This window comes from Bubalus bubalis, chromosome 15 (assembly GCF_019923935.1).
Source record: "Bubalus bubalis isolate 160015118507 breed Murrah chromosome 15, NDDB_SH_1, whole genome shotgun sequence".
Lineage (NCBI taxonomy): Eukaryota > Metazoa > Chordata > Mammalia > Artiodactyla > Bovidae > Bubalus > Bubalus bubalis.
The window spans coordinates 67,970,564-67,997,720 of record NC_059171.1 but is presented as its reverse complement, the minus strand read 5'-3'; the positions used below and the strand labels follow the sequence as shown (position 1 = coordinate 67,997,720).

Below are 27,157 nucleotides of genomic sequence, written 5' to 3'. Positions count from 1 at the left end.
AAGCAGCTAGAGGGAAATGGGGTTCTAATTCCCACATTTGGTCCAGCGGAAGGGAGTGCTTTTCTCCTCTGAAACTGCTTTAACTCCATGTTTGTTGAAGCCGCACCTGCCTTTGTGTGAGTTCTGCAGAGCCCCTCTCCCTCTGCGTTTGTTTACTGTCCCCTCCTCTGCAGGCCACATGGCATTTTCCTTTACTTACAGGAGTCCTAAAGACCCGAAACAGCAGCAAGCAGATTAAAAATTAATAAAAGTCTCAGAGGGAGAGTACCAAGAGGCGGCTGGCTCTGTGATCGGCAATTTTTTGAGGTTCTTTAAATATCCAATTATTTTCAGGACCCCTACAGAACAGAAACTACAGGACATGGGAAATAGATTTTCAGGCTGGAGGGAATACATTTTTAAGCAAAAATTCTTTTAACTTGGAGAAGAGAAGAATTATGTTTTATAGTATTGCTCTTCATTGCCAACACCTCTCCCCCTAATCTCTACCAACTTTTTTTTTCTCTCTTTTATAGTTTCCGGTGATGCACCCAGCAGGAGTGAGGAGAATTTATCTTCAGGATAAACTTCATTATTCTACAGTGTCTCTTCATTTGCCCAGGAGGTAAGGATGCTGTGTAGGGAAGGAAAAAAAAAAAAAAAGGCAAAAACAAACAAACAAAAAAAGGCAGTAAATGAATTAAAATCAGGCCTGAGAATATTTGATGATATATTACATCCCAGCTCAAACAGGAAGAAAATTTAAATCTGACATGTCAAGGAATTGAGCACACGTTTTTAGATTACTATGTTTCTTTGGATGAAAAACACTTTCTTAAAGAGCCTAATGAATGTACCAAGCCATAAAATGACCTCTAAATACTGTAAAAACAAATCTATAGGAAATATTTCTCTACCACTTTCATTTTGAATTTCCTAAAACCTATATTGTGGTTAGTAAAATATTTATGCATTGCACTCCAGAAACATATTATTTATGATGCGCAATCAGGAAAGATTGCATCTGATGACCACATTTTCATTTAGCCATGGGAAGGAACAAATTGTAGTTGAATTACAAACACGGAAACCAATCAGGCAGGGTGCAAATAATTTGTTCAGCCTGAGACAGGGTTGTCAGGAAGCAGCGCTGTAATGTGATTCAGAGGAGAATCTGTGTTATCGTTACCTTCCAACAGGTTGTCAGAAATCAGCAGACTGAAAGGGAGTTTTCAGCAAAGGCAGGAAAGATAAATCCAGGATAGAAAAAGATAATAATTTTTTTTTTTTTAAGAAATGTAGTGTTAATGGAATGCTGAATTATTAGCATTGCAGAAAGAAACAAATGTAAATTTTGGTACCTAGCAGAGTCAATTGACTATGACTTTTTTATACTGTGTGTGTTATTTTTCAATCAAATCTAATGTTCCTTTCCACCAGTAACTGTTAGCTTTAAAAAAGCAGAAACCTCAGGAGATCTGAATTATGTGTTCAGAATTGTCTATTAGGTCTTTCTGTAAATCACTTAGCTGTATGAAACAAGACCTTTGTACGCCATTCTCCTGCCATAAGAAAAAATTATTATGTATACATTCTTGCATGCTACAATTGTAAATTGGATGGCAAAATTGCTTAGGGGAGCAAAACTAGAGAATAAGGGAACTTAACTACAAAATAATATCCCACTTAACATTATTGACCATGTATGGAGAACTTGAGTAAGGAAAAAATTACTTGGAACTCTGATTGGTTATGACTTACATGACTCATGCTTCCTCTTTCTCTTGCTTTGGCTTTTGTTTTGTTTTGTTGCTTTTGTTAATTGTACTCTTTATTTTTGGTTCACCACAGTATCCTTCTCACCAGACAAAAACAAACCACATTTATTAGTTGAAAAGTGATTACCCATAGGCGATAATATGTCAGTCTATTGCTCAAAAAGGCTTCCCTGATAGCTCTGTTGGTAAAGGATCCGCCTGCAATGCAGGAGAACTGGGTTCAATTCCAAGGTTGGAAAGATCTGCTGGAAAAGGGATGTTACCCACTCCAGTATTCTTGGGCTTCCCTTGTGGCTCAGCTGGTAAAGAATCTGCCTGCAATGCGGGAGACCTGGGTTTGATCCCTCGGTTGGGAAAATCCCTAGAGAAGGGAAAGGCTACCCACTCCAGTATTCTGGCCTGGAGAATTCCATGGGCTGTATTGTCCATGGGGTCGCCAAGAGTCAGACACGACTGAGCCACTTTCACTTTACTTCCATTGCTCAAAAAATGTCAGTGGCTCCCTGTTGCCTATAATGTCAAAAAAATGTTTTCAGTGTAGCATTCAAGGACCTTCATAGTCTGTCCCCAAACTGCATGATAGAAAACATAAATAGTCTTGGAAGTCTGAATGTCAAGTCCTCACTACTGGGCAATTGGATCAGATTTGGCAATATACTTTGTCTGCATCCAGCGACCGGCAGAGTTTCTGTGAAGGATATGGCACAATCTACTCAGGTGTTTTCTGACTGTGATATTAGCACGAAAGGGATAGCCTGAACTTCAGCCTCTGTCATTCTTATGATTGATCCTTCTTCTCTTTGTGTGTTTCCAGTTATCAGGGAAGTCTGATTTTCTTTTCTCAGTGTTCCAAGCTTCTAGCTGCTTTCCAGTATACAACAAAAATTTCTGGACTCTTATTGCTAAATCTTGCCTCATTCTGTTCTAAGTTCACAAACTGTTTTTTCTTCTTGTACCATGTCTTTTCCAATAGCTAGCGTTAGACTAGTAATTTAAATCAGGAAGAAAGGCCACACTCATGGCATAGGGCCATTCCCAAATTGAGACCTAACTTCCATATTTAGACTTTGGTAGTGGCATTTTGAAATCAGTAGGTGTCTAAGGTATGCCACTGAGGACTGTAAAAGTTTTTACCATAAAAAGCTTTTAGAAGAGTAAGTGCTCAATGGTGTTTAATAAGCGCTTTCTATTATCATTGATGTTGACTTATGAGCTCTAGACTCAGGCAGCACTTTTTCAAGGATAACCTTAAGATGATGGACAGAGAAGGAAAAGTCCAAAGCATCAATAATTACAATACCTGGAGAAGAAAAATCCTTGTTTGGGATAACTCACCTGGCATCCTTACAAATATCGACTCTGAAAAACAGGGTCAGTGGAGACTGAGGAATGAATGCGTTTTCCTCCGTCCAGAAATATTTCCATGTCACTTGTCTCCAGAGAACCAGAATACTAAGAGAGAGAGATTAGACAAAACATCAGAAACTTGTGACTTAAGACTCTAGGGGAGAAAACATTTCAGAATATCCAGAAATTAATGATGAAAGAACAGTACTGTGAAGCTCCTCTGGGATGAAGAGGAAGCCTTCAGAAGATACTTGATGTGTTTCCCTTTATAAGAAAAAGGTAGAAGGGGAAAGGAGGTAACACTTTGATCAGCTGGAAAAAAAATAGTTTAGCAGTCATATCTTGCAAACACACCTGGCCTCTTCAATATAAGTGCATTACTAAGTGTCCATCAATGCTGACAAATTTAAATAAGACTAACCATGGTGATAAAAGGAGAGATGTGTAAGTATGGGGAAGTGTGTATTACCTATTTGCTATATTTAAGCAGTTTACCCAACATCTATAGATGTTTCAACATAGAAAAATAATATTTTCAGGCTTCTTAGACATATTGATTGGTTATTTATTTTTTTCATTTTATTTTTTAAGTTATGAAAGTATAGTAACACATTTACAGGAGACTTGGAAAATACAGAACAAGATCACATATAGTTCCACTATATATTACAATTATTTTTTAAGTAGATAGATTAAGACTTTTTAATTGGAGTTTCAAGATGAAACTCTCAAATATTAGTAGAATGAAAATACAGAGAAGTAGAAGGATATAGTAGACCTGAAAATCACTGTGAACCAATTCAGCATAATCAAGATTTATATAATTTTCACACAGCAGTAGGATACAAATTCTATTCAAGTTTCCATAGACTGTAAACTAGGAGACACTGAAACATATCCAGAGACATAAAACAAAGGGCAAAAATATCATGGTCTAAAATTTTTGAAATCATATAGAATCTGTTGATTGGTTATTTCAATCAAATTGTTATTGTCACAGATTTTTCCCTAAAGAATTGCCTGAAATTCTCCAATTTCCTTTCTTTCTGTATCTTTCTTTCTGTTCCCTCTGTCATTTTGTCATGCATTTAAGCAAACTCAAAGCATTTATCCTTATTTAAGGCAGCATTCTACATGTGTGAGGCATGCAGTTCTTCACCTGAGATACCACTTTAAGCAAGAGTCATGGCTGCCAAAGTTACAGGTAATTCAGTTCTTCAAGAACTGATTCATAATGATACTGGAAGGTCTCTTTAATCCCGGACTTCATGAAAACAACTAAAAGATTTCTTGGAAATGGCTGAAACCTTACACACTCATCCACTTTATACCAAATGTTTTCTATGTGCCCTAGAAGACAGTTAAACTCCAGCAATGTAAGAAGATGATAATGCATCTTTCCTGGCTTCTAAAGGGTCGCAGTTTGGTTGCACGGTTAGTGAAGTAAAGCTGCGATATGAACCTAGGATTTCTGAGGATACATTTAGGGCTGTTTAGAATGAAAATAATTTCAGTGAAATATTTGTCTTAGGGAAATTTGGGGGAACCACCAGAACATCCATTCTGAACTCATATCAACATCAGATCATCATCAGAGGGTTTGGAATGATTCTTCTTGACCAGATAGCACAGACGGCATGCTTTGATAGATGAAAGAATTCAGGTAGCCTATGTAACCCAACTACTTCGTGGCTAGTGCTACACAGAGTCACATTAAAAAAAAAAAAATTAGTCCAGCAACTAAGAATAACTCAAAAGCAATATTTAGTGAAGTATGTCTCAAAAAAGGCAGTAGAAGCAGAAGTTTTAAAGGGGTAAATACTTTGAAGGGGTAAATTCTTTGAAGCTAGCAAATCTTTAAAAATCCCCTTCTCCCACACCACTTCCTTTCAGTTTCTCTTTCTCTCCATAGTTGTCACAAATCTCTTGTTTCCCCCACGACACACACCTCAAAAACTTCCATCCTCTTCAGGCTTGCCTGTCTGGCTCAGGTCTTTTCTTTTTTCTTTTTTTTCTTTTCTTTTTTTTTGTGTTATCCTTTGTCTTTTGTCCTGATTCGTACATAAGTAAAGGAGAATCCAGAATTGACCTAACAAATAATACATTATTTGTTAATACGTCTCTGAAGAGGGAGAGAGAAGATGGCAAATGCTTATACTTTGATGTCATTCCTTTTATCCCCTTCACACTCAGACTTTAAAAAATGGAGTTAATATTGCATCCCACACCTTCAGAAAGGTGCTAAAAGGCCCTGCTTTTTAACTCACATAACAAATTGCTGTTCTGAGTCACCTAGAACATAGCTGTTAAGCTTGGATGTACAATAGATTCACTGGGAGCTTACTAACATCTTCAGTAGCAGCTGGTTTTCACAGAAAATATGAGCAAATAAGATCTCCCAGTATGGACTTCAGTAGGTAGTGTACTGGGAGGTGAATGGCATGTGAGAGAAAATTTTACTCACTTCCCTGTCTCTTAGGGACCCTTGAGCCACAAGTTAAATCTATTCTAAAGGGAAGGTGGATGGTGGACTTTTGTGATTAAAGCTTAAGAACAACCTGGACAGAATATAGATTGTTTTAATAATCATAATGCTTAAAGTGGCTGCTAACCAGCGGGGAAGGAAGATTCAACAGAGCAGTTAACAGTAACTATGAGCAGAAGACATTTCATGTGTTTACACCTTGCAGAATTGAAGTTGCTCTGTCAGCAGGCAAAATATTCTTCCCGTATACCATGGTGTTTACTCTGTGTGTGTGTGTGTGTGTGTGTGAACATTTGACAAGATAAAACCTCTCCTACTTCTCTTCTTGAAAAGAAAAAGGCTATATTCTTCTTTTCTTTCAGCTGAATTTTACAAGAACGTTTCAAGTTTCAAAACAAGATGCCAATTTTTGAGTGGAAATGCTGTAAATTCATCGATTTTTAGGAACTTGGACATCTTTGTGGTGACCGCTTTCCAACCAGAAACACGTTAGTGCTCTCCTTTTATCAGACCCTTATTACATCTCCACACAATTGCTTTTTAGCTACATTCTTCACATTTGAGAATTCATTTATTCACTCATTAAATAGTGATTGAACATTTTCCACATGCTAAGTACTGTTTTAGAAACCGAAGATATGAAATTGAAGAGATTCCACATGATCCTTGCCCTGATGGAGCTTAAATCCTACCAAAAGGAGACAGAGCATAAAAAGAAAGCAAAGAGAGAGTTGTTTTTGATGGTCATGCCTAGGAATTTTATATATCTTTGTATTGAAAATGTGTATGTATATTTTGAATTATTTCCTTAGGATAGAATTTTGGAGGTTAAATTCTTATATCTAAGATTATGAAAATGGATAAAGTTTAAACATATTAGAATTCTTTATAGAAGTACCCAGTTGTGACTGGATGGCATTACAGGTCACATTTCTTCAAGCCTCAAAGAGCCTGCAGGATTTTCAGGGCAGAAAATCGGAGATGTAGAAGAAAGGAAGCCACATTTGAAGAAAGGTGTTGGTAATGACTGGAGGTGAGGGAATTTGATCAGAGATGTGGACTTAATGATGACATATCCAAGTTACGGAATCCTGAGAGGGTCCTGCTCTGCCCTTCATATACCACACCCCTAAGAAATGCAACAATGTACCATACGATTTCCCTACTCAGAAGAGGTTCAGAAATATTCTCTTGCTGCCATAGCACCTGGAGGGCAACCCTGTGGCCACAGTAACTCAAGTTCAAAGGGAACCTTCAGGGGGCCTGTAGAGACAGAAACAAATTGAGAGGAAGAAGCTTCTGAAACACAGCAGAAGAATAACACTGTGCAATTTGTTTAGTAGTAATTAAGATTTGTCCACGCTGTCCTGCACATTCAAGACCTCGGAGATTAAAGTAATGTTAATGGACGTGCTCACACAACCTGGATCTCTGTTAGGATCACTGACTTAGCCTCTGACAACAGCTAAATCACTCCTTGGAAATCAATCAATATTTCCATTCCGATGCTTATAAAAATGCTCCTGATGTTTACTATGTTCTGATGTATTCACTTGATGCTACAGTAAGTATTTGACAGATCATTAGAACTTGCTTAGAAATATGGGGAGTGCCTGGAGTTGGCCGCCACAACAAAGCCTGCTTTACCTATAATGCAATTCAGGTTTCCTGGGAAATCGACCCTGAAGCATTGATTTGTGTGCAGGAAATTGACTGGGTGGTGCTGTTAGGGTGAATACCTGTGGCCAAGTGAAGGCAAACAGGCAAGTTGAAAGAGAAGTAGTTAGAACCTTGGCTGATTCCATAAGGAGGCAGTTGAGGGGTTCTGGAGCTGGGTGGCCCTACAGAGTTGTCCCATCCTGAAGCAAGGAGGGTAGTCCTTTACACCTCTGCACTGACCTGTCGTTGGATGTCCACTGAGCTTGGATAAGTGGGCTCTCTTCAGCTGGTGGCAGTGCTCAGAGAGGGGTGGAAGGAGAGCTGTCAGCAGTCAACATTCCTGGCATCTGGGGGGTAATTTATCTTGGTCCTGAAGGGAGGGAGGTGGTGGCATATTGCAGCATCCACTGCGTATCTTAAAAAAGAGAAAGCTGCAAGTTTTCATTGCTTTCCTCTTCCTTGCGTTTCACTCATGTCTGTGAAGTTGACACTACTTGTTCTGCCTTCTGCAGCCTCTGCTCCCAGGACTAGCCCTGAACCTATGGAATTTAAGATTCTACTCTTTAATTAAAACAAAGAACTATGGAAGTCCATTGTAGATGTTGATGTGGTGTGATTTATGCCCAAGACTTTTTCAATCTCATTTTCTGGTACCCATAATTACTATTACTATTGTGGATGTTTGACCCCAAATGTTTTCCCCTGGGTTTTATAAATGTTGTCTCTAGTCCAAAATAATATAGTATAGAGAAGAGGTATAAGAACCTGACCAGGGCTTCAATCCCATCTTTGTCACTTACTGGCTCTGTAACATTGGCAATTCATTCACCCAATCATGGTTTTTTCCAACTGTAGAATTCCATAATAATAATGATTTTAATAGTTAGCCCAGGATTTTATAAGATGACATCCGTGACCCAGATGAAAGCTTTCTAACCCTTGAGAAGTAATGATAAAAATGAAAAATAATCATTATAACAGAATCCAGTATTTCCAAATGCTTTCTGAATACCTAATGCAGTACCAAGAGCTTTGTATTGGTTACCTATTTAATCTTCAAACAAAACCCATAGGATGTGGTTATTTTATGGCTAATACCAAATCATTTAACAAGTGGATAAAAAAATATTTGAGAAGTGATAAGTTACAAATCAATCAGAATGAATACAATTGAAACAGCTATCAGGATGGGCTGTTATATTTTTATATACCCACTTTACAGATAGGGATATTGAGACATAGAAACGTTAGTTGGCCTAAGAACGCATGGCCTGTAGGTGGCAGAGATGGGTTTAAATAGACTGACTTCCCAAACTATAAAGTTAAAGGTTGTTTTTTGTTGTTGTTGTTTGTTTGATACTATCTCCAAATCACAAGTTCTAGCTAGAGTTGCTTTAAATCTTTAATTTTATTACCCTAGGAAACCTTAAGCCCTCCTGATATCTCAATATAGCTCTGATCCAACAGATATATCCATCAAAGTTATTTTCTTTCTAAAAACAGCCAGACCTTTCACCAAATACAACTGCCAAGCTTTATTGGACTAAAGGCTAATGTTGTGAGTCACTCTGAGCCAAAGTGATTTTTGTAATTATATAAGATAATAGTAACTATTAAGAGTGATTTTGGTAAAAGCAAGCTAAAAATTGAGTTTATTTAAATAGTTCAATCAGGAGTGACATTTGAATCCAGATTTGGGAAGAAAGTGACTCTGAGGGTCTGCAAAAGACTGAGGGTGACTTGAGTGACAAAGAAACCTTCAATAATAAAGTGACATGAAATACCATAACCTTGTCAATTCCATTGCACACAGCCTCTTTGACAATGGTGGAACCAGAAATTAACACAGAAGGCTGTTGCCTGAGGCAAAATAGATTGATTCAGTTTCAGAAAGCAAAACAGAGCATCATGATGGAGGCACTGGGTAATAGAGAAAAGATGCACTTTTTTTATTACTTTAACTGAAAGAAACACAAAAACTGGAATTCCTAGAGAAGCAGTCCCTGGAAACCACAGATGGCATCTCTACAGCCACTCTAAGATACTTGTGCCAATTATTCTGGAGTAGAATTGTGGTGTGTGTGTGTGTGTGTGTAGTGAGTGGTATTTATATGGTGTACAGTATGTATGTACCTATGTGTATATATGTATGTAGTTTGGTGGTAGTGGTGATGGAAGATGTGAAAGTAAGTTAAATAAGTTAAACTTACTTGAACACATTCATATATACAAATACATATCATAAAGTCACAAATGAAAGACTGAATCCTTGAATCCATACATGGCAAATTCCACTATATATGCAAACTTTCACCTTCACGTCCCTCTGTGTCTAAATCCAAGCACTTCCTGCATTTTCTTTGACTGCTTTGACCTTGGCCACTTGTGCCTCTGACCTCCCTCGCTCAACACTTTATCTCCTGCTCATGCCTTTTCTGTCTCCTGAGAAACCTGCGTGCAAACCATAGGAATCCCACTGATGCTACAGTTACAGGCTGGCTTCCATGATGCAGAGTTAAGACATACAGAGAGAGGATTGGGGGATAGAGTAGAAAAAAAATATTCAGCAGATCTACCATGTGTCAGATCTGTGATATGTACTAAAAACACACAGTTGTGTGAGGCATCCTTGTCTTCAGGGAGCTTACAGTCTAGTGAGAGAGAATTGTATCATCCCATGGAATGTGTAATGAGAGCTGTAAGAAGTGGTTGTCCTGGAAACACAGAGGAGCCCACCAGGCAGAATAGAGGTTAGGCATTGGCACTAATGAGTGGCCGAATGCAGTGAAATGCTAGATCTGAGCCGTAGAGGAGCTCATCAAGCAAAGGGAGCTGGTGCAGCAGGGATGAAGGTGCAGTTTGCCCCGCTGAGAGAATGCTATAAGCCAAGGCCTCAAACAATCTGTTTGGTGTTTAATCAATAAAGTCACAAACCATGGGTCTTAGTCTTAGAGTGGTGAGATCTGACAAACATGAAATCCATGACATCAAAGCCAATTTTAAAATAATGTAAGTTATCTGCTTATATTTCTTGAACACCATGGGGAAGCTTCATGCTGGAACTCAATAGTTTCCAGAATATTTCACAATATGTATTTTTTTCTCTCACCTTTAAGACTCTCACACCGCAGGTGTTCCAAAACCTGTCCTAAACAAACAAAATTAAAGAAAGGAAAAATCATCCCAACTGTATTAAGCAGGATACTTTCCATTACAGCTGGCCCAAACCAACTCCTTCTCCCTCAAATGAAGGGGAATTAATTAGCTCCTATTCCCTGGTGGCTCAGTTGATAGAGAATCTGCCCACAATGCAGGAAACCTGAGTTCAATCCCTGGGTTGGGAAGAGCCCCTGGAGAAGGGAACAGCTACCCACTCCAGTATTCTGACCTGGAGAATTCCATGGACTGTATAGTCCACACGGTTGCAAAGAGTCAGACTCGACTGAGCGATGTTCACTTTCATAACTGACATACGGGGACCCAGATGAATTAAACAGGTTGAATGCGATCCTCCTGACCCTTTCTATGCTGGTTCCATTCCCAGGTGGCCTCTCACCTTAGAATGGTGAGATGGAGTGGTGGTTCTAGGCTTCAGCCCCCCAGTTTGGATCCAAAAGACAGAGACCATTTTCCTTAAGCTGTTCAGAGAGCTGGGATTTCTCAAACATCTGACTCATGTCACATGTTTATCTCTGAATCACTGTAGATAAGCAGATAAGTTTACTTTCCAAGTAAGGATTTCAACCCTACCTGAACCACATAAAATGGGAACCAGGGATGATTCACCTGCAAAAAAAAGTTTGGACATATTTTTCTGAAGAAGTGGGAGGTATACTATCAATTTCACCACGATAGTCAAACTCTACAGCCAGTTGTTATTTATTTTCTCCTCACTTACTTCCCAATTAACTATTATTAAATCTAAGATTTGGCTTGGAAAACCTGACACTTCTGGTGGGAGGGATGCAGATGTGGACTCAGTCCTGTGACAGCTTTGATCTTATCAAATACACTATTTCATTCCATTATTGCAGCCACACTCTGACCATAGCACTGTTCCCAAGTTTTGTAGATGAGGAAAATAATTTTAAGAAATAAAGCAAGAGGCCTAATGTCTATGCCCAAACCACCAATGCTGAAGAAGCTGAAATTGAAGAATACCTGCAAAAAAGACCTGCAAGACCTTCTAGAACTAACACCCAAAAGAGATATCCTTTTCATCATAGAAGACAAATGCAAAAGTCAGAAGTCAAGAAATACCTGGAGTAACAGGCAATTTGGCCTTGGAGTACAGAATGAAGCAGGGCCAAGGCTAATAGAGTTTTGCAAGAGAATGCACTGGTGATAGCAAACACCCTCTTCCAACAACATAAGAGAAGACTTTACCATGGACATCACCAGATGGTCAATAACAAAATCAGATTAATTGTATTCTTTGCAGCCAAAGATGAAAAAGCTCTATACAGTCAGCAAAAACAAGACTGGGAGCTGACTGTGGCTCAGATCATGAACTCCTTATTGCCAGATTCAGACTTAAACTGAAGAAAGGAGGAAAAACCACTAGACCATTCAGGTATGACCTAAATCAAATCCCTTATGATTTTACAGTGGAAGTGAGAAATAGATTCAAGGGATTAGATCTGATAGACAGAGGGCCTGAAGAACTATGGATGGAGGTTCGTGACATTGTACAGGAGGCAGTGATCAAGACCATCCCCAAGCAAAAGAAATGCAAAAAGGCAAAATGTTTGTCTAAGGAGGCTTTACAAATGGTTGAGAAAAGAAGAGAAGCTAAAGACAAAGGAGAAAAGGAAAGATATACCCATTTGAATGCAGAGTTCCAAAGAATAGCAAGGAGAGACAAGAAAGCCTTCCTCAGTGATCAATGCAAAAAAAATAGAGAAAAACAGTAGAATGTGAAAGACCAGAGATCTCTTCAAGAAAATTAGAGATAGCAAGGGAATATTTCATGCAAAGATGGGCACAGTAAAGGACAGAAATTGTATGGACCTAACAGGAGAAGGCAATGACACCCGACTCCAGTACTCTTGTCTGGAAAATCCCATGGATGGAGGAGCCTGGAAGGCTGCAGTCCATGGGGTCGCTGAGGGTCAGACACGACTAAGCGACTTCACTTTCACTTTCCACTTTCATGCATTGGAAAAGGAAATGGCAACCCACTCCAGTGTTCTTGCCTGGAGAATCCCGGGGATTGGGGAGCCTAGTGGGCTGCCATCTATGCGGTCGCACAGAGTCGGACACAACTGAAGTGACTTAGCAGCAGCAGCAGCAACAGAAGCAGAAGATATAAAGAAGTGGCAAGAATACACAGAAGAACTATACAAAAATGATCTTAATGACCTAGATAAACCACGATGGTGTGATCACTCACCTAGAGCCAGACATCCTGGAATGCAAAGTCAAATGGGCTTTATGAACCATCACTATGAACAAAGCTAGTGGAGGTGATGGAATTCCAGTTGAGCTATTTCAAATTCTAAAAGATTTGAAGTTAAAGTGCTGTTGAAGTGCTGCACTCAATATGCCAGCAAATCTGGAAAACTCAGCAGTGGCCACAGGACTGGAAAAGGTCAGTTTTCATTCCAGTCCCAAAGAAGGACAATGCCAAAGAATGTTCAAACTACTGCATGATTGCACTCATCTCACACACTAGCAAATTAATGCTCAAAATTCTCCAAGCCAGGCTTCAACAATATGTGAACCATGAACTTTCGTGTGTTCAAGCTATATTTAGAAAAGGCAGAGGAACCAGAGATCAAATTGCCAACATCTGTTGGATCACAGAAAAAGCAAGAGAGTTCCAGAAAAACATCTACTTCTGCTTTATTGATTATGCCAAAGCCTTTGTGTGGATCACAACAAACTGTGGAAAATTCTTTAAGAGACGGGAATACCAGATCACCTGACCTGCCTCCTAAGAAATCTGTATGGAGGTCAAGAAGCAACAGTTAGAACTAAATATGTAACTATAGACTGGTTCCAAATTGGGAAAGGAGTACATTAAGGTTGTATAATGTCACCCTGCTTATTTAACTTATGTGTTGAGTACATCATATGAAATGCTGGGCTGAATGAAGCACAAACTATAGTCATTTTTTCCAGGAGAAATATCAATAACCTCAGATATGCAGATGACACCACCCTTATGGCAGAAAGTGAAGAGGAACTCAAGAGCCTCTTGATGAAAGTGAAAGAGAAGAGTGAAAAAGTTGGCTTAAAACTCAACATTCAGAAAATGAAAATCATGGCATCTGGTCCCATCACTTCATGGAAATAGATGGAGAATCAGTGTAAACAGTGAGAGACTTTATTTTCTTGGGCTCCAAAATCACCACAAATGCTGACTGCAGCCATGAAGTAAAAAGACACTTGCTCCTTGGAAGAAAAGCTATGACCAACCTAGACAGCATATTAAAAAGCAGAGACAATATTTTGCTGACAAATATCTGTCTAGTCAAAGCTCTGGTTTTTCCAGTCATCATGTATGGATGTGAGAGTTGGACTGTGAAGAAAGCTGAGCGCCGAGGAATTGATGCTTTTAAACTGTGGTGTTGGAGAAGACACTTGAGAGTCCCTTGACTGCAAGAAGTTCAAACCAGTCAGTCCTAAAGGAAATCAGTCCTTAATATTCATTGGAAGGATTGATGCTGAAGCTGAAGCTCCAATACTTTGGTAACCCAATGTGAAGACCTAACTCATTGGAAAAGACCCTGATGCTGGGCAAGAATGAAGGCAGGAGGAGAAGGGGATGGCAGAGGATGAGATGGTTGGATGGCATCACCAACTGGATAGACATGAGTTTGAGCACGCTCCAGGAGTTGGTGATGGACACGGAAGCCTGGCGTGCTGCAGTCCATGGGGTCACAAAGAGTCAGATATGACTGAATGACTGAACTGAACTGAAATGTCTATGAGGTTCACAGAAGGAATTCCAAGCTTAGATTTCTATTTTCAGAAGCAATGCTTTTTCTACCATGTCAAGCTGATATAAGATTTCCTTTCTCTCTCTTTCTACCTTCTATCTCTTTTTCTCTACCTGCCTTGGTTTACGGTAAGCTAAGACCTAAATTTTTTGTCCTGTTCTTCAAATACAACAATCAAGTCTTGGCTCCACATGAAATTTACATTTCTTGTTTTCAGAATAAAGGAACACCAACAAATAAAAGATAACATCATTTTAAAACACCACCTAGAAATACTACTAATAACTAACATTAAGTAGTATTCAATTTGGGCTTCCCTGGTGGCTCTGTGATAAAGAATCTGCCTGCCAATGCAGGAGATATGGATTTGATCCCTGGGTTGGAATGATCCCCTAGAGAAGGAAATGGCAACCCACGCCAGAATTCTTGCCTTAGGAAATTCTATGGATAGAGGAGCCTGGGGGGCTACGGTCCAGGGGGTCACAAAAGAGTCAGACACAACTTAGTGACTAAACAACAAATATTCAGTTTATCTCTACATACAGATATAGCAATGAGAATAAAGACTTATTATTTTATATTCTTCATGCTTTTAAATACCGCCATTGTGGATTATTTTGCATACTATTTAAAATAAATTATTATTCTCATTTTTCTTTTAATTTAGCAAAAGGGAAGGAAACTGCTTTGACACTTAAAGATATTTCTCAGCTTCAGACAAAGCTTTATTTATTACCATATATATATATATATATATATGAAAGTCAGTTGTGTCCAGCTCTTTGCGATCCATGTACTATAGCCTGCCAGACTCCTCTGTCCATCAGATTCTCCAGGCCAGAATACTGGAATGCTGGAGTGGGTAGCCTTTCCCTTCTCCAGGGGAATCTTCCCAACCCAGGGATCGAACCCAGGTCTCCTGTATTGCAGTTAGGTTCTTTACCGTTTGAGGCTTACAAGTCTTTAAATGCCTTTTGGTTGACAAGAGTTCATCAGTTGATTTTACCCAGGAAGGCTCATGTTTGAGAATATTTGCCTGTTGCATTGCATTTGATGTATTATGTGGCTGTGTTTAATTTTCTTTTAGAATTATATAGACTTAGCTCCATTGTCCTCTGACACTAATTGGTGAGACAGAGAACTTCGCGGGTAAGTCTGATTTTCCTCCTTATTTGCAACTTTGTCATTATGCCTGGATGCCTAGCAGGTCTATCTTGTGTAAGTCGTTATTTCTGGGAACAGGCAATATTATTTTGTTCTGAATATTCAGTTCCTCCTTTCTTTGAAGTTCTCTGTTTTACAAATTATCCTATGATTTAATGCCACCTAGTCTGAGTCTCTAAGAATTTCTCTCCTTTCATAAACAATCACCCTGATGCCACATAGCTTTCTTTTGTCACAAATGTCAATTATCTAATACTTATCTGTTTCTTTTCATTTCTAATTTATCTATCAGTTCCATATTGATATTGTTTTATTGTCCATCTTTTTTATATAATTATCTTATTTAGGCATTTTCAATAAAATATTAAATATGTAAATACATAGAATACATATTGAATATATATATTTGAAGACATATTCTTGTCTGGCATATTTTTCTCAGACTGAATTCATCTGTCTTTTTCATGTCATGTTCATTCCTTGGTTGCATATTTGACTATGTGTTTAGTTTTTGTTTTAAAAGTCATGTCATTTTGAGAATCAGTTTTCTCAAATCTGCCATGATCATCCTGGCTTTCCATTGAACTCCTAAGTTATTGGGAATCTATTTGTCTTCTTGTAGAAATATTCTGCAGTTAGATCATTCTAGTGGAAGGGAGGGGGCAATCTCTGTGAGGCTTTAGTTCCATCTTTGTTGGAGTGTTGCTTTGTTTTCTGATATATTTTAAAATATATTTTAAAATTCTCTATATCATTCATATCCCATAGTAGGAACTATATATCTCATTTCCATGTGTGGATATTCTGAAGTTTTGACCATTATCCCTGTTCCTAATGGATCTCTGAGAAAAAACATATGTATATATACATAAACATATATCTACATGTTTCTAATCCTACAGATTTGAAATGTATTTCCTTGGTGTGCCTATTAATAATTTCAGATTAAGGAGTATTGATGAGACATCTCAGAATTTTACTGACTTTGCCCATGTTCCCGTACCATACTTTTAAGCCCCAGGATTTAAAGCAGGAGCTGTCAAAAATACTTGGTGCCCTCTTTGGCAGTCACTTCTACTCTTTGTGAGCCTAATAATATATTTAGTTTCTAAGCTTACTTGCTGCTAGTGGATTTTTTTTTTTTTTTTGCTGACACTTTTTATTTTGTTGCTGGTGGTTGTGTTAGGTAATTGGAACTAAAATGTGTGACCCAGATTTACTCTGCCATCTAACCTACAGGTTTTCAGAGCTAAATTTCATGCTTACTTATAGTAATTATCTCAGTTCTGGTTCGTGGCAAAACTATGTCCCAGCTTCATCTATGCAGTGTTGAATCATCACAGGCCTCATCACCATTCTCATCACCATCAAATTCCATATGTGTTTAAATCAAACTTGCCTCAAATAACTGTAGGAACATGGAACTGTAGAAGGTAAGAGGGAAAACAGATATTATCTAGTTAGGTCCTTCCAGTTTGCAGTTGAAGAAGATGGACCCAGACAAATTAAGTAGAAGTGACATTCACACAGCTGACTGTTTTCCAAGGAAGTTCTAGATTATGATTGAGACCATATTGGTATAACAGAAAGAGGACAGCTTTGGATGCAGATAAACTTATGTTTGCATCTCACCTCTGCCACATACAAGTATGTGAACTTAAGTTTTTTCATCTCCATTTATCTCATTCTTCTCATCTGTGAAAACCTTAGAGAGTTTTGAGAAAGATTTAAGGGAGTGATGATATAAAGTGTTTAGCACTGTGTCTTATATAGTAAGCTCTTAATAAATGGTGATAAGCATTATTATTGAGGGAGTTTGTAGAGCTAATTACTGGCTGTACTAACAAAACATTACTGTGAAATAAACAATCTCATAATTCAGTGGTTAAAATGACAGTAATTCCTCATTTGCCCTGTGTGTGTGGATTAGGTAGAAGTTGAGTGATCTAGACTGGGCTCAGTCAGTTCTTCTACCCTTGGCTGGGCTGCTCTACCTGTGTGTGGCCTACTGGGGTTTAGTTGATCTTGGCTGGCCTCAACTAGCCTGTTCTTTTCTTGGATGGGTTCACTCACATGCATTTAGCTTTCTGGAGGTTGGATGATTATGACTAAGCCCAGCTCAAGGTGGTTCTGTTTTATGTGTCTCTCATTGTCTCCTGAGACCAAGGAGCTAGTCCAGGTACAAAGTTCTCATGGCTGCAGCAGAGAAATAAGAGAGTAAGCAAAACTATGTGAGCTTCTTAGGGCCCAGGCTCAAAACCAGAACTCCTACCTAATGCTTTTGGCCAAAGTCAGTTTCACAGGTTAAGCCAAAGTCAAGAGACTAGAGTATGAAACAGGATGAGACAAAGAATTGTTATACAAAACACAATCCATTGTTAAGACCAAGTGAGGTCTAGAATGCTGCAGAGAGACAGACATAAAGCTTGAACTATGGAATCAAACTGACCAAGATTTAAAGCCTAGAATACCTAGTTTACAAATGATCTCTGTGACTTTGGTCAAGTTATTTAATTCTTATTAAAATCACTTTCTTAATCTGGAAAATAGAGAAAATCACTTGCCATGCAATATTGTGAGCTCAGAAAGAATTTATTGTATTATTTGGCACATAATATTTAATAGTTGCTATTGGTAGTATTACTTCCTACTTTCAGTCTTGGGTTCTTTCCTTTATACAATATCAGGATGTGTTATTATTTTAAAACTTAAAAAAATACTTCTCTCTCCATGTTAACAAATGCTCATTTATTTTCATCTTAAGAGGAAAAATAGTTGCTAATGCTTCTTGTTGATGTTTTCCTCTACTAAATGCAAACAAGTAAATACTGACCCTAATGAAAGCATGTTTAATGGAAAATTCAGTTTGATTTATTTGCTAATTAGCACCAATTAGACTTTGAAGGGACAGGTAAATGATGCTTTCATACAAATATTTGAATGTGATACAGCCCATCAGGTCTACAGAAAAGAGTTAGTGCCAGAAAGTCAGAAACTGATGAAATGTGTCCTGTTTAAGAGAATTCACTGGAAACAGGAGCTAGCACACGTGCTTGCATAATGTGGAGGTCAAGAGAACGCTGTACAGGGGCAAACAGAAAGATGAGATGAATGGTTGGAAAATACCATTAGTCAGAAGAGAAAGTTGGCATTCTGCATTATGAATCTATTAGCAGTTTAGCTAAGTCATCTCCAGGATTCTGTAATTAAGTGGGATTTACCCAGCACTTTGCTTTTGGAAGGCTTCTCTGGTAGCTCAGCTGGCAAAGAATTTGCCTGCTCTGGTTCGATTCCTGGGTCAGGAAGATCCCCTGGAGAAGGGATAGACTGCCCACTCCAGTATTCTTGGGCTTCCCTTGTGGCTCAGCTGGTTAAAAAAAAAAAATCTGTCTGTAATGTGGGAGACCTGGGTTCAATCCCTGGGTTGGGAAGATCCCCTGGAGAAGGGAAAGGCTACCCACTCCAGTATTCTGGCCTAGAGAATCCATGGATTCTACAGTCCATGGGGTCACAGAGAGTAGGATGCTACTTTCACTTCCAGACAAAACTAATGAAAACCTCTTTCTTGAAGAAGGAAATGGCAACCCACTCCAGTATTCTTGGCTGGAAAAACCCATGGACAGAGGAGCATGATAGGCTACAGTCCATGGGGTCACAAAGAGTCAGACATGACTGAGTGACTTCACTTCACTTTTGCTTTTGGAAGGAATTCAATGCAATTCAGTAAATGTTTCCTGAGTGTATTCCCTACATCCACCATTGGAGATAAAAAGGAGGAGCCAGAGAGAATCTCTGTTCTCAAGTAACACATAATCTAGTGGAGGCATCAATCACATATACAAAGTAATAATAACCAAGAGCTGTGGATGCACAGAAAAAATATAAATGAATCTGAGTGTATTTAAATTGAGTGCTGATTAATGAAGATGATTTGACAGATTTGGAAAGGAGGGTAAAATTATAATTAATCAAATTAATATCAAACCAGTCCATCCTAAAGGAAATCAGTCCTGATTATTCACTGGAATATTCATTCATCCAGCTGAAGCTGAAACTCCAATACTTTGGCCACCTAATATGAACAACTGACTCATTGGAAAAGACCCTGATGCTGTGAAAGATTGAAAGCAGGAGGGGAAGGGGACGACAGAAGATGAGAAGGTTGGATGGCATCACTGACTCGATAGACATTAGTTTGAGCTTGCTCCGAGAGTTGGTGATGGACAGGGTAGCCTGGTGTGCTGCAGTCCATGGGGTCACAAAGAGTCGAACACAACTGAGCAACTGAAGTGAACTGAACTGAAATTAATATGAGACTTCTGGCTCTTCCAAGGGATGAGAGGAGAGACAGGTTATAGAACATCCACAGCAGAAAAATGCATAGTTCAGGTTGTATTAAAACACTTTGCTTGGCATGTATTGAAACTGTTAAGCATTGCACTGAGAGACTTTGTCCTTATCTCTCTCACACTTCTAGTGAGGTTGGTACAATGCAGGCTCTTGGACACCAAAGAAACTGATGTTCTCTAATTTTTTGAGTCAGTGAACTCACCCATGATGAGCTGTGTTCTAAAAGGATAACTGATAACTGAATCGGGACTGAGAACTAGCCCCCTGATAATATGGTACTTGCTCTCACTGAGCTTGCATTCCAATGAGTGTAGCAGACACTAAACAAACAGAAAAGATAAAAGCAGATGGCAATAAATGCACTGAAAGAAAAAGGGGCACTGGGGAGAACTCGGAAAGGACTCTTCGAAGTGCTGAGATAAAAGGAATGTGAAAATCAAGGAGAAAGACATTCTGGGCAGAAGGGAGAGTAGATACAAGAATATAAGAATTCTGAGGTAAGAAACTGTTTGGCGTGTTGAAGAACCAGAATGCAAACCAGTGAATATAATGGTTCAACTTGTGGAATGAGATGAAATTGAAGAGGTGGCAGGAGAAAGGTCAAGTGAGCTTTGTAGGTCATGGGGGCAAGTTTGGGTTTTATCATCAGAGGAAGCCATTGAATTATTTTGAGCATGGTTATAAAATATTCTGTTTTTAGAGTTTAAAGACAAATTCAGCTGCTGTGTAGCAAATAGTGGGACAGGCTATCTGTTGTCAACTGAGTGCCACCACCATGTCCTTCTAGGGCTCCTGATTCTGCTTCTCAGCATCACCTCCCATGTTTGATCCTGGGCTACATTTTGCCAAGGAATGCAAAATATGTGATATGTGTAAAGTGGAGGTGAATTAGAAGCTTTGTTCTCTAGAGGTGAAGGCAGCAGATGAATGTGCACATGTGGGCATCACAGAACTCCCAGCCAAGTCCTGAAAACTACCCATTTCATGGCTATTGATTAAGACTCTTGGGGAGCTTCTCAGACTTTCCCAGAATGATGATGACAACTTGCAGACAAGCTTAGAAAACCCACCGGATTTTGTCCTGCAGGCTGAGGTCTTCAGTGCTGTCTTCTCTGACCTTCAGCTTCCATTTCTCTGGCGTCTGCCCCCACTCCACAGCTCTTTCCACAACCCCACAAGCCTCTACACTATGTAACACTCTTTGTTTCTGGAATGGATAGCTCTGTTTACAAACTGATAGAAAAAATATATATGTTGGAAAGTATTAGAGCTATGAGAGGGCACAATTAGGACACTACAGAGTACTGGAGAAAAATGAGGGACTAGAGACATACACAGTAGAAGCACAGAAGACATTACATATGGATTGTTTGGGACAAAGAAGTAAAGAAGGAATGGAGGATGTCTTCTATATTATTAGCTTGATTAGGGTGCCACTTAATGAGATGAGGAAGTTTAGTATTGAATAGATTATACAGACATAGATCTTAAAAAAAACTTGAAGAGGGAAATAGCTGGCCAGGACCAAGAACTTTCTAGAATGGCATTATGGCTCTAGGATCATCAGGGATGTAGGGAACTTTGGGGGCAAAGAGTCAGTCGGGGGAAGATATATTTTTACTTTTTTATGTTCACTAAAGGAAAAGAATTAATAAGTTGGCTTGAGGAATCTCAGGAGCAAGTCCCTTGTAGCAGGAAGAGTATTTTTTTCTTGAGTTGAAGAGAACTAAGTTCAACCTTGACTAAAACTTGTTAGCTATGTGTAACTTTGAGGGAGTTGTCTAACCTGTTTGAGCCTGCTTTATCTGTATATTCACCTGGCCAGGTGGCATAGTGGTAAAGAACCCGCCTGCCAATGCAAGAGATGCAGGTTCAATCCCTGGGTCAAGAAGATTCCCTAGAGTAGGAAATGACAGCCCACTTCAGTATTCTTGCCTGGAAAATTCCATGGACAGAGAAGCCTTGGTAGGCTACAGTTCATGGGGTTGCAAAGAGACAGACATGAGTAGCACTATCTTTATATTAGAGATAATTTCAATGTCTACTATAAAATATCAAATTAAATTAGGGATATCAAGTATCTGGTGATAAATAATATCCTTTATACCTGAATGCATATTTGTTGAAAAACTACTAAATACTAGACACTGAGTCGAGCAATTTGGATATAAATTCTCCTAAAAAATTAAGAGTGCTACTAATCAGATTATAAAAAGCCCTGGCCCACTCTGGAGTCTTAGGGAAAGTTTCCTGTGAAGTGATGTTTGAGCGAGACTCTGGAAGTTGAATAGGAATCACCTTGATATACACAATGGAAGTTTTTATCAAGTGGAGGATGGAAAAAAGATGAAGAACATTCCCATTCACAAGTACAACATTGTAGAAAGCACTAAAACAGGGTACAGAAAAGTACATTTGCTATTCAGAAGAGACAAGTGTGGCTGCGGCTAAAAACCTGCGGGCAAAGAGGATAGAAAGACTTCTGGGATTTTTCCTCCTAATCCAGGCCAGCTCTCAAGAATGAGATAAAGACAACGATTAACAGCAGACATTTCATTCAGCCAAAATCACAATCATTACTTGATGAGCACTTACCATTTGTCAAGCACTGCATTAAGCACCTAACTCTTGTTTCGAGAACTATTATGTCTCAGATACTGGCATATGATGATGAAAAAGACAAGCAGTTGCTCTGTCTTATCTCAAATTTTACTTATTTAATTATCATAGTAATCAACTGAAGTTAGAGATGAAGCTTAGATAGATCAACAGCTTGCCAAGCTCATACAGCTAGGAAATATTATAGTTATTTTTCCATCTATTTGCTTGCTCTACACATATTTATTATGCACCTACTCTGTGCTGGGCACTGTTCTAGGTTCTTTGGACATCAGTTCAGTTCAGTTCAGTCCCTCAGTCATGTCCGACTCTTTGCGACCCCAGGGACTGCAGCACGCCAGGCCTCCATGTCCATCACCAACTCCCGGAGTTCACTCAAACTCACATCCATTGAGTCGGTGATGCCATCCAGCCATCTTATCCTCTGTCGTCCCCTTTTCCTCCTGCCCCCAATCCCTCCCAGCATCAGAGTCTTTTCCAATGAGTCAACTCTTCGCATGAGGTGGCCAAAGTACTGGAGTTTCAGCTTTAGCATCATTCCTTCCAAAGAAATCCCAGGGCTGATCTCCTTTAGAATGGACTGGTTGCATCTCCTTGCAGTCCAAGGGACTCTCAAGAGTCTTATCCAAGACTACAGTTCAAAAGCATCAGTTCTTCGGCGCTCAGCCTTCTTCACAGTCCAACTCTCATATCCATACATGACCACAGGAAAAACCATAGCCTTGACTAGACAGACCTTTGTTGGCAAAGTAATGTCTCTGCTTTTGAATATGCTATCTAGGTTGGTCATAACTTTCCTTCCAAGGAGTAAGCGTCTTTTAATTTCATGGCTGCAGTCACCATCTGCAGTGATTTTGGAGCCCAGAAAAATAAAGTCTTACACTCTTTCCACTGTTTACCCATCTATTTCCCATGAAGTGATGGGACCAGATGCCATGATCTTCATTTTCTGAATGTTGAGCTTTAAGCCAACTTTTTCACTCTCCTCTTTCACTTTCATCAAGAGGCTTTTTAGTTCCTATGCTGGGAGGGATTCGGGGCAGGAGGAGAAGGGGACAACAGAGGATGAGATGGCTGGATAGCATCACTGACTTGATGGACATGAGTCTGAGTGAACTCCGGGAGTTGGTGATGGACAGGGAGGCCTGGCGTGCTGCGATTCATGAGGTTGCAAAGAGTCGGACACGACTGAGCGACTGAACTGAACTGAACTGAGGTTAGTCCAACAATAAACGGTAGACATAATATGTGAATTACATCACGGGTTAGAAAATGATACATTGTTTGAACAAGGAATAAGAGCAGAGTAAGAGAAACTGAAAGTTCCAGCATCTCAATGTTGATAGAATATTGTGGTGGGATTCTTTGAAGAGATGGCATTTGAGAACTTGGTGAAGGTGTGGGGAAGTTAGACTTGCATCAATCTGGTGCCTTTGTTTGCTCAGGCCACCATAACCAAATACCATAGTGTGGGTTGTTTAAACAACAGAAATTTATTTCTCAGTTTTGGAGGCTGGGAAGTCCAAGATCAAGGTATCAGCTGATTCAGTTTCTGTGGAAAACTGTCTTCCTGGTTTGCATATGGCAGACAGAGAGAAAGAGGTTCTTCCTCTTCTTATAAGGCCATAGTTCTATTTCATTAGAGTCCTGCCCTTTCTACTTCATTTCATGTTAAATACCTCCTAAAGACCCTGTCTCCTAATACAGTCAAACTAAGGGTTAGGGTTTGGTTTCTTTTTTTTTTTTTTTCAGGGCTCTAACATAGGATTTTGGAGGGAATATGCTTTAGTCTGTAGCATCTGGGGAAGTGCCTTCAAGCAGAGGGAACAGCCATGGCAAAGGCACAAAGGCAAGAGTCAGCCTGGTGAGTTAAGAGCCTGATGTGGCTGCAGGTAATGGAGGTGTGGGAGAACATGAAGTCAGAGAGGCAAAGGGGACTAGTGTATGAGGAACTAGCTGGCTGGGGGCTCTGAATTTTATTTGAGTAAAGCAGGGGCCAGTGCAGAGCTCTGAGCAGAGGAGTGACCCAATTTGGCTCATTTCAATGGTATCACTGTGACTGCAAAGGGAGTTGCCCCTAGAAGTGGGGACCAATTTGATACTACTGTTAGTTACCTGGACAAGAGATGGTGCAGGCTCAGCCTAGGTGGTGACAGGAGAAAGAGTATAAAGCAAACATATTCCGGTTGTAACTTTTATGTAAACAGTACTTCCTGGAAGAAAATAGATTTGGGATGTGAAAAAAAAAGTCAAAGATAACATCAAGCTTTTTGACTTGCGTAACATAAACTTTGGTTTGTCATCAATTAAGATGGAGAAGGCAGAGGTGGAGCTAGTTTGGGGACAAGATAAGGTATCATCCTCCCAGTAGAGCCCTTGTTTTCTCCAGGTCCATGCATGCAACTGTAATACTTGGGGGTAATGAGCAGAGGTTGGGTTACTAGTAAGGATGTTACTTCCATCTTCTCAAAACTGCTCAGATTTTACTCGAACAAAGGGTTTCCTGGATGAAAACTAGTCTGAAAAACCATTTACAAAGGTCAGCCACTCTATTTTACCAGACAAAAGACTTAAGCCATGCATGCTTAACAGCTTAGCCCTGGTTGTACCCCAAGGTTTGGGTAGGAGAGAACACAGAAAATCCACAGAAACAGAGTATCTAGAAAAAGAGAAAGGAAGTCTCTGCCCACTCTTGATGTTAGGCATTTTGAATAGGCAATCTCGCCAATACTGCCAACCAGATATACATAATGATAAGGAAAGGAATACCATCTACTGAGTTCCAGGTACCAATACTATATCCTTTAATTCTACAGCAACCCAACATCACAGATAATAAAAGTCAAGGTTGCACAAAATTAAATAAGTGAACCCTCAAATGTGATTTAATGGACATAACTGGGAAGCACAGAATCGGGGCTAGATCCCCAGCCTCGTTCCCAACCTCACATTCTCTGCACTATGCCAGAGTGAATGTAGCACCGTTATTTTATTTTAAGCGCTCAAATACAGCCATGGCCATGCTGAAATACTGATCTGGAAATATAGACTGAAGACCTATGATGGGTACATTATTCACTGATAGATGATGTGAAGAACAAAGAATTGAGTAAGAATTCATGACATAAACTGCAAGTGCATCCCCAGCTGCTGAGTCTTTGTCAAACAACACTTCATCCACTGGACAGCCTGACGTCTACTAGGTGATGGCTGTGGCATGGGGGACTTCACAAGAAGGGAGGAGAAAAGAATGCGGGGTATAAATAATATGCACGAATTACTGGGAGCTCAATAGCTCATGAAGAACGAGCCTTTGTGATATATGGTGCCCCTCATCTGGGACCATAGGGCAGTCATAAATGCCAGAGTGACAAATGACTATAAAATCTCCAAGCCAAGCCGTCAAGAAGCCAACCTCCTGAGCTTCAGCAAGTGGTAGGTCAGGTAGCAGAATGACAGAGGGCAGCCCACAGCCCACTCTGTGAACCCATCACTGCCTCCTTCATCACACCTCACACTCCAGCATCCCCAGAGTAACTACTTTTTCACAGATGCCCATCATTTCTTTCTTTTTTTATGCTGTTCCCTTGCCCAGAATACTCTCTCCTGCTTGTCACTATGACCAGAGCTTTTTTGTGTGTTCAGAGCCTGTCCAAGCATCACTTGCCCCATCCGGGTTAGTTGTCCTCATCTTTCTTTTCCTGATTTTCTATGCATATTTCTCACTGTACTTACAGTGCCCTAGTAAGTATGATTATGGTTCTCTTTGTATGCTTATCTCCTCTGTTAGACACTGAACTCCCAGATGTCAGGGAACCTATTTTTTTCCTTTTAAATCCTAGTGCGCAGCATACAGCCTATACACTAGTGGTTCATAAACCTTGGTGTCCATTTGAATCACTCAGAGGGCTTCCTGGGCCTCATTCTCAAAGATTCTGATTCAGCTGAGTCTGCGGTAAGGCCTGAAAATGTGCATTTCTGACAAGTTCTCAGCTTTTGCTAATGATGCTGGTCTGAAGACAAATTTTGAGAACTATTGTTGTATACCATAGTTAGTTTTTGCTAAATACATTTATGTTCTATTACATAAGTGATTATAAGCATCCACTAAGGAGTCACCCAGGGCATGGGTTTAAATCATAGTTCTCCAAGCTAGAAGTCCTTAGAAAAGTGACTTAAGCTCTCTGAACCTCAGTTTCTTTATCTAAAAGTAAGCTCAATTAGATAATACTAATATACTTACCCTGATGCTCCATAGCTCCTGCTGATACTGAGCTGAAGATAGAAGCACCAGGATGAAGGGAAATAAAAGAGAAGGAACGATGCAACAGTCCAGTAATCCCTGAACGAGGACCAGCCTCACACACAGAGCCCAGCCGTGAGTTTAATTAAATACTCCACACATTTACTTACTGAAGTATCCTATTTCCTGAACATAAACAGATAAGAGAGCAGTGGTGCATGGCAGCCTCTAGAGTGCTGGGAAGAATCTGTTTTGAATTTTTTTTACATCAATCAAATGATTCATATACACCTCCTCTTCAGTAGATGGCTTTCAGAATTGAGTCTGGTGGGTTTTCCACCAGGGCTCATCGCTAAAACCTTCTCATTAATAGATAATCAGCTTCTGCTGATCTGCTCCTAGGCTGCCTTCCAGAGCAGCTGTTCCCTCCTGTGTTGTGATTTAAGCTATGTTAACAGTGATGAAAACAGATTTGTGTTGCTTCTCTTCTCATTAACCTTATTACAGTTTTACTCCCAAGACACATACTTTCTATAAATATATCAAATTTATAAAAGGATTAAAACTTTTTAACCTGCATTGGCTTGAA

The 27,157-nt window shown here is 39.5% G+C and overlaps 1 long non-coding RNA gene across 2 annotated transcripts; it reads right to left on the bottom strand.

Moving 5' to 3' along the window:
- Positions 1–504: 504 nt before the first annotated feature.
- LOC123329396 lies at positions 505–26,827 on the bottom strand. 2 transcript variants are annotated; one of them, XR_006544780.1, is made up of 5 exons: positions 26,569–26,827; positions 7,489–7,663; positions 5,053–5,193; positions 3,093–3,209; positions 505–613 (listed from the first exon to the last, which is right to left on the bottom strand). It is a non-coding gene; the product is annotated as an uncharacterized LOC123329396 (long non-coding RNA). The 2 variants fall into 2 exon arrangements; XR_006544779.1 differs by lacking the exon at positions 5,053–5,193 and having other exon boundaries at positions 26,569–26,822.
- Positions 26,828–27,157: the final 330 nt, after the last annotated feature.